Here is a 9,372-nt window from a genome sequence, read left to right on the forward strand (position 1 = left end):
CTTAATAAAGTAGTACAATACAAAACAAAACATAATAATCAATTTAAATCTGATGTCCTTTCCTGTAATGTGTGTATAGCACAAAACCATTTTTCTCATGGATTTACAATAGTGGGCCACACACTCAGTTCCTCAAAAAATAAAGTTTGGGTAACTCTTTATGACCAATTGAATAAAAGTACTCAAATACGTAATACATACGTAATATGTCACCTCAATGAATGTTTTTTCCTGTGTTGCTCAATTATGACCTATGAGGTGATGACTTTTAAGGAAGTGAAAGAACAAACCGCCACAATAATACATGTGGAAGAACTGTAAATTCATATGTGGTACAGTAAATTCATACTCTCAGGTTGCGCACAGACATGCACAAGGGCGCCATCTTGTGGTGGCAAAAGTCTGTAATTATATCTGTGGATTACATTGCATAGTGCAATTGGTCCATTTTCATGTAAATGTTTTCATGAAAATAATGTGAAATTTGATATGTAAACTAATAACTAGACATAGGTCGGCCTGTCACTTAGCCACTGCTATGAATCATGCGAAAAACAATAGGGGAGGCTATCCAAAGTCTGTGGTGCCACAAATCCTATGCTCATACCACAGAGATCTGCCGAACCCATTTTATCGCAAGATTCAATCAAAATTCTTTTGGGTTCAGTTTTGGAGCTGGTAAACTACACATAGGGGCTCACAATGTGAGTTATTCTAAAGTACACCCAACTTGAGTCAGTTTCTTAGCAATGACTGTCACAGTGTTGAGATAACAGAATCACCCCTTCTCCCCAGGACCCAATGTTCTACTTTTCAAAGACCCAAGGTAGAATTATCCAAAGCTCTGGCAAGTATTAATTAGATTTTTTTCTGATAGAAGTGATCGACCAGTGGACTGACCGACACATTCCTCTCTTTATCAAAACTGGATTTTTTTCCTTTTGTGTCAATATACAACCCCACTTCCAAAAAAAGTTGGGACGGTAAATGAAATGCAAATAAAAACAGAAAGCAGTCATTTGAAAATTTATTTTGACTTGTGTTCAAACAAAAAACTGTATAAAGACACGGTATTTCATTTATTTATGCCTGCAGCACGTTCCAAAAAAAGTTTGGACAGGGACAATTTAGGACTAATAACAATGTGACAAGTTGAAATAACAAGGTGATGTGAAACAGGTGATGTTATACAGGTGAGGCAATCGTGTTATAGTATTCAAGGGGCCTCCAAGGCCTAGTCCTTCAAGAGCAAGGATGGGTCGAGGCTTGCCAATTTGCCAACAGATGCGTCAGCGAATTATCCAGCACTTTGAGAACAACGTTCCCCAAAGACAAATTGATACGATTTTGGGAATTTCACCCTCTACAGTGCACAATATAATTAAAAGATTCTAGGAATCCGGTCAAATCTCTGCATAAAGGACAAGACCGAAAACCACTTCTGAATGGACGTGATCTCTGATCCCTCACACGCCACTGTCTTAAAAGTCTTCATGCGTCTGTGATGGATATCATGACATGGGCTCGGGAATAATTCGGTAAAACTTTGTCAGTCAACACCATTCACCACTACATCTACAGATGCAAGTTAAGGCTTTACTATGCAAAGCAGAAGCCATACATCAACACTGTCCAGAAGCGCCGCCAACTTCTCTGGGATCGGTCTCATCTGAGATGGACAGTAGCACAGTGGAAATGTGTTTTGTGGTCCGACGAGTCAACATTTCAAATAGTTTTTGGACAAAACAGCCGCTGTGTCCTCCGGATCAAAGAGGAAAAGGACCATCCAAGCTGTTATCAGCGTCAGGTCCAAAAGCCAGTGTCTGTCATGGCATGGGTAACTTGCACATCTGTGAGGGCACCATTAATGCAGAAAGATATGTACACATTTTGGAGCAACATATGTTGCCATCCAGACGCCGTCTTCTCCAGGGACGTCCCTGCATTTTCCAGCAGGACAATGCCAAACCACATTCTGCCCGGATTACAAGTGCATGGCTGCGTAAGCAGAGAGTGCGGGCGCTAGATTGGCCTGCCTGCAGTCCTGACCTGTCTCTGATTGAGAACGTGTGCCGCATTATGAAGCGAAAAATACGGCAACGAAGGCCCCATACTATTGCGCAGCTGAAGACCTGCATAATGGAAGAATGGGGGAAAATTCTGCTTGCTAAACTTAACCAACTGGTGGCTTCAGTGCCCAAACGCTTAAGTGTTATTAAAAGAAATGGTGATGTTACACAGTGGTAAACACTCAACCGTCCCAGCTTTTTTGGAGCGTATTGCAGTCATCAGATTTGAAATGAGAGTACATTTTCAAAAAAAACAATTAAATTCACAAGGTAAAACATCAAATAATGTGCTGTTGTAGTGTTTCCAGTATAGTACAGGGTGAATAGAATTTACATTATAACTCCTTTTTTGTTTTTATTAGCATTTTCCATACTGTCCCAACTTTCTTTGGAATTGGGGTTATATGAAGTAATAATGATTTCTATATAAAAGTTTCTAGTCTAGTTCAGTCTCACTTGTACCTGTTGGTCTTGGGACAAAGAAAGAAATATATGCAAGTCTTTGTTTTGACCAATAGGGGCCACTGTGTTTCCATAACATCCATCCATTATATTTACGCACTTATTCCTGGGCAGGGTCACAGGGGGTGCTGGAGCCCATCCCAGTGTGCATTGGGCAAGAGGCAGGAATATATCCTGGACAGGCCCCCAATCTATCACATACACACACACCATTTACTCACCATTCACACAATCTCAGAACTATGGACAATTCAGAGTCTCTAATTAGTCTACCTGCATGTCTTTGGACAGTGGGAGGAAACCCACATGGACACAGGGGAACATATGAACTCCAAACAGAAGGCCCCAGGCCAGGATTCAAACCTAGGGCCTTCTTACTGTGAGGTGACAGTGCTACACTGTGCACACCTGAAAACAAAATGGTTCTTTGTGATTTGATTGCTTGTGAATTAAGTGTCGTTCACACACACACCCATGAACACGCTCATGCACACACATGTACACATGCACACGCACACACACACAATATTTATTTGTTCTATGGCACTTGCTTATGGAAGACTAGCAGGTATCTGACCATCATGTCTTCTTTACCTGTCCAATGAGAATCCTGCGATCTCAGAAGGGAATCCAAAAAGGCAATTGTTCATTGAAAATTTAAAAAATCATTTAAAAATTATGAAATGATTATGCTTACCATAAAGACATATTTTTGTCTTTATGAAATAAGGTACCTGGGTCCAGTTTTGATAGTTTTGCTTCAGTAGATCCCAAGGCTGTTATGGGTCCTCTGCTGGTCAACAACTGCCCCAGGCCATTCGGCACAGAGCAGACATTTAACTTCAGTGTTGCTGACGTTAACTTACATGTAAATATTAAACATGTTGGACAGCAAACCTCAGCCCTACCACACCCCACACACTTGTAAAGTATTCATTAATGCGCTACAAGTTTTACTCCACACATATTGTCCAAAAATATAGATACATTTATGCTATAAACTCCCAACAACACTGTGGGGAATTTAATATTTTTTGCCTGTCATAAACTTCCAACACCACTCCGGATAATTTTACAGTATTGGCTTTCTGGCTAAATAGAATTGCACAGTTTCTGAAATCAATGAAGCATTCAAATATTCTACTTTTATTTTCAGTGACCAAGTTGATTAAGATTGTGTAGAAAGTAATGTGGCCTGCAGTGTGGTTGAAAGCCAATCTGCCATACTGAAGACACAGATATGATTTAGGTGAGGAGGAATGCAGAATACAGATATATGAGTTGAGAGCCATCAGGGGAGAGTAGAGCTGATGGTGCTTTTGCCCTGTCACTGAATGCTCTGCTTGCTTTTGAGGTGCTGTCAGCCTAGGATCACTCTCCCAGCTGTGTACAACCCATTCTTCTCATGTTTTAGACATGCTGCCATAGCAAAGCATCAAAGCATCATTGCATTTGATGTTATGCCATACATAACATCAAAACTATCAAGTTCCTAACCTACATCCTTCTTTGTTCTCTTCCCTGGGGCGTTTCTCCTCAGTTCACAGGCTGCTCCAACCCCCCCTGCTGGTTCGAGACTGTGCCATGATGCAACCCGGAGCCATAGATGTGTCAGCTTGCTTTTCATACCACCATATTAAAATACATGTATTTGCTTGGACTTCTTTGCTTGGAATCTTTTCTTGTAGTCTAACACCCTGGGGTATAATTTGTCCTACCTCTATAATTATTTGTTCGAGTAGATTACCCATTACCTCCATACTACAACGCAGCCTAAATTTTACTACGGACAGCCAGCAGAGGTTGGGCTCCCCCTCTATGGCCAAGTTTCTACAGAGGTTTTTTCTAATCAGGCAATGTTTTCTTGCCAGTTTTTTCTTCCCATTGGGACTTTTTTTCACTGCATTTTGGGGTTTTTTTGGATGGCTTCAGACCCGGTCTTACCCAGGCATCCTATTTTCCAGTAGAACATCTTTGTGACTTTGTCTCTATAAACATTACACTACATTACAGGCATTTAGTAGACCCTCTTATCCAGGCCGACTAACACAACTTTTTACATCGCGTTTTACATTGCATCCATACATACATTAATATAGCTGGATATATACAGAAGCAATGCAGGTTCAGTACCTTGCTCAGGGGTACCTGTAACCTTACCCACTGTATTATATTGCCGGTCTATGCAAATGAACTTTAAGACATGCACACTCATAGACGCCAACACCTACAAACTCACGCTCCTTCCTCAATGACATCAACATCCTTCTAGCAACCCCCCCCCCCCACCACTCATCACTGAGTAAGGCCGACGCCAAACATATTGTACTGCACAATTTCAGATGTATTAATTAATGATAGGTGTTGTAAGCCAGGAAATCTGTCAGAGCAGCTTCAAAAATATGATTTTTGGCTCAGCGATCAGGGAAATATGACAGAGGGACCTGGTTGCATTGGTGATTAAGTTTGCCATATACGTTCAGTGTTCCACCCACGTGGAGAGCAGCAGATGCTCTTGTGAGGAAGACAATGATTTGGGCGGGTGGCACTGGGCCAACTAATTAAATACCGATATCTTGGCAACCACAATGATCTCGCTCCATAATGTTGTGGCAGCATTCCTGATCATGACTGGGTGCTACCTGCAGAATTTACGTATTGAACAGCATGACCTGATAAGGCCTTTCCTCATAATTTTGAAGGAGGGGAAGGGAGAGAGCTAGAGGGAGTTTTTTATATTAGGATTATATATATATATGTATATATATATATTACATCATTACTCTTCTGAAGAACTACTCTTCTGAACTTAATGCCATCATTTACCTCACCCAAGTACTAAAACAACAATGGTTAAAATGAAATTTAAAAAGTCATATGGGTTAAAGAAAAAAACAAAACAAAAACATAGATCTAAATCCAATGCCATAAATACAAGCATGGCAATGTAACCTCCTGTACCTCACATTCCTGTAACCCACGCACATGGTAATAAACTGATAAATATATAAATGCTGATTCAGTCTGTACCAACTCCCATCATGCAATTATTACTCACTTTCCAGATTGGTCATTCAGTCTGGCTGGACACATAATTCGCCCTCTGCAAAAAGCTTAACTGAGAAGCCACTAAGCCTCCAAACAACTGCTCAAGTTGGATACTGTACAAACAAATGAACTAATGAGCTGAGTCTTTGGATCACGGTGTGCATCGCACTTCATAGCTATAACTCGATGAGTAACGCTCCACGAAAGCTCAGCTGTAAGCAGAGAAGGGAGGTATTTGTGTGAGTCTTGTGTTGCAGACTCACTGTAAAAATCAGAGGTGCGCCTTTAAATGGATAAATACTCTAAGACATGGTGATCACACTTTCTGTGCTTCGTTAAAATCAGAACAGCACACTGCTGGAATCTGATAATGTTAATGTTGCTGCGACAGCTTTGTAGTCTCAGTATCATTTTTTTTTTAAGTCCAAGAATGATATGGTAAATAATGAATGGGAATTCACACTTCATATTTAATCCCCGTCTAGTCCAACTGAGTGCTGAAAATTGCCTTTGTACCTGAAGACTGTCATCTTTTGCTTGGAATTCCCAGTTGCATCTGTAAACCTGTCACATTATTGGAACATCCTCCATTAATTCAGGCCTCACACTTGAGAATACATTCTGCCAGCTGCCCCTTCTATATTGGGCTAGGCAGCAAAGTCACCTCTAGGATTCAAGCTTGTTGCTGTTAGACTACTGTATCAACAGTATTACTAATTTAAAAAGCTGTGGATAACGATTCTTCATAACTCTCATCATAACTTATTCTCATCTCCCAGTAATTTGCTGGTTATTTTATGAAATGCTACATCTAATTCTAAAGGCTACAATCAAGCCCTACACACCCTATTTACAGGGGATTACCGAACCCAAATTTTTTATTTTAGCTATTTTCACACTCAACACCCTTATCTACAGTCCATTATCAAACCCTGCACCCTTATCTGCTGGCCATTATCACACCTCATACCCTCATGTACAAACTCTATGGACTATTACCACACCCTTAGCCTTTACATGCAATTATCAAACCCTCCACTCTAAAGACTGTAGTCTATATAGTTCTATATATTGATACTATTGTTCACTCAACCATTTTGTATGCTACAGAAATACTACACTTCCTATAAATAGCAGAATAGAAATACCATCATGGTGGAAGCATCAGTGTGGGAGATATCTCTCAAGGTCACTTTTCCATGGTTCACCTGAGCATGCTCAATTCATTTGTACCTGCAAACAGAGCCAGGCCCTGCTGTGTACGGGAACAGCGCCAGTCTCCCTCCATAGTCGACACTTTCTCAGCATGCCATAAAGGCCGTCCCACTTCAGAGAGAGGTTGGCACTTGCGAACTGCAGTGAAGTTCCAAATCAGAGTGCACCTCTCACCTAGTGTGCCTCAAATGTCAGCAAATCTGAGTGCATCGCAAACATTAAGCTGAAGCAATGGAGAAATTTTAGGTTGAACATTGGAGGGGTTAAGGTGAACATCCCTCTCAGGGGATCTGCATGGCCGGCAAAATTGATGTTGACAGCAGGTAGCCCTCATGTGGGATCGAAACCTGAAACTTGTTATTAAGGTGGGCACTCTATCTGTTACGCTATACAACCTTAAGCACATTGCAGGAAATCAAGTTTTATTTAGACGCCAGCAGTCAATTTAGTGACTGCCTACGCCATGGCCCAATCATCAAACATGCATTACAAGCCAACACCAGAAAGTGTTTGCATCATGGCCACACGGTGTCTGGCAAATCACACTCAATTTAATTCTGTTGAGCATTCACTCATTTTGTTTTTTTTTTCTTGAAATGTGTTCAACTATCACAAATCTTTACTTCATTTGCTGTAGACATAGGCCTTACAGTAGTAATACATACACAGTAATATGTCCAGTGTAACATATAACATATAACATCTGGCCTCCATTAAATTAAAACTGGACATTTTATTGTGTAGCGTACCACACACTGGGACAATAATAGCTAGCCATCAGCTAATCAATGCTTGCTCACTTTGATGCGCTGTTTATGGAAAGTTTACTACCACATTCAGTTGAAGTGCTTAAGCATTAACCGTGGAGAGCTAGCAACACCAAAATTTCTCTTATTTTTTTTGTCTTTGGTTTTATTGTAGTCTGAAAAATGAGACTTTCAATTTTGGCAAGCCTAAAGCACAAGGCAAGAACTGAACAAAACTCAACACATATTAAGGAGCATTATTAACACACTGCAAACAGCCTGCTGAAACACTGGTTTACAAATAAAAGACAAGAGAGATTGCCAAACAACTAAACAAACACATTTAACTTAAACAAGATATGCAGCATTGTGTCCCACAAAAAGCAGAACTTATGAAATGAAACAGAAATTATGCAAAAGAGTGGGTTTCCTTCATATGAAACACTGTGGTGCATGCACATTAGCTATGCGGCTGGCTTACTGTACTTAACCACTGTTATTGCTGTTTTTCCATAAAACTCAATGGAAGTGAGATTAATAATTCTTGGGTTCAAATCTGCCCTGGTCCTTTCAGTGTGGAATTTGCATGCTCTCCCTGTGTCCAAGAGGGTTTCTGCTAGATACTCCAGTTCCTCCCACAGTTCAAAGACATGCAGGTAAGCTAATTGGAGACTCTAAATTTCCTGTAGGTATGAATGTGTGAGTGAATGGTGTGTGTGTGTCCTGCGATAGAATGGTAGCATTTTCAGGGTGTATTCCTGCATGATTATTGTAAGAATTAACCACCCCTGAATCCCCCCTGGATATTAACAGTTGAACTGATATAATATATCTATTAAGTCCAATTATAAAACTTCTACAGCTGAGTTACCACAAAATAGTATTGCACCTTTTTTAAAATAATGCTTTAATGTGTTTGTGTAAGACTTCAGCGAATAATATTATGGCTACATTTTTACAGTTTTCTCTTTTATTACCCTTGAACCATAACTTTGTAAGGCATTGCACAGCCCTAACAAATTTAATTGAGGGTATACTGTTCAGAGCCACCAAGATCAGTTTAATACCTCTTACATCATGCTATTAAATATACAATATTTTGTGATATAACATTAAGTATGTCTTCTCTCATTGAGGTTTTAATAGGCATTGCTGACTGCGATTTTTGATGTTTCTCATATAACGTGGTTAGCCTATTATTCGGTGCCACACAAACGTCTCAAAGACAGTAATTTCCCGCACAATCGAGCTATATATTTTTGTGATACATGATACGTTGACAAGTGCTCACCTGGGAATACTATAAATCATGAAATTGTAATATTGTGATGCCCTAGTAGGCTATACTGTGTACAGTGTTTAATTGCCAATTGCTGTTCTCGCACAACAATATTTTAGATTAGGTTTCCTCCCTTGGTTTCCCACGCAATGTGCAAATACACTACGTTTGGCAGGGACTCGACATGATTCTGATACTTGCAGGAATGTAGTCGTGTACTTACTGAAAAAAGTAAATGACAATAAACGTGCATCGAGACGCGCAGGGGAGACTTGTCGTTTTGTTCTGTTAACTCCCGTCCAGAAAGGTAAGACAATAATTCGCAGCTCAATATATACATGTATAATACAGGTATAACAATAACTGTAGGTAGTACAGTCTCGCGTCATTTCTTTTCTGCTACGATGAGCGAGTGATCCGCTACTCCCTTTAAATCTCGGGAATCCACGCTCAGGGGAAAGTATGAGGTCATTGTTTAGTCACGTGGGTGCTGCAGCAGCTGTCAAAAGTGATACAACAGCGCATCCCTGCCCAACTCTGCCCACTCCCAGCT

The sequence above is a fragment of the Anguilla rostrata genome, chromosome 2 (genome assembly GCF_018555375.3).
Source record: "Anguilla rostrata isolate EN2019 chromosome 2, ASM1855537v3, whole genome shotgun sequence".
Taxonomy (NCBI): domain Eukaryota; kingdom Metazoa; phylum Chordata; class Actinopteri; order Anguilliformes; family Anguillidae; genus Anguilla; species Anguilla rostrata.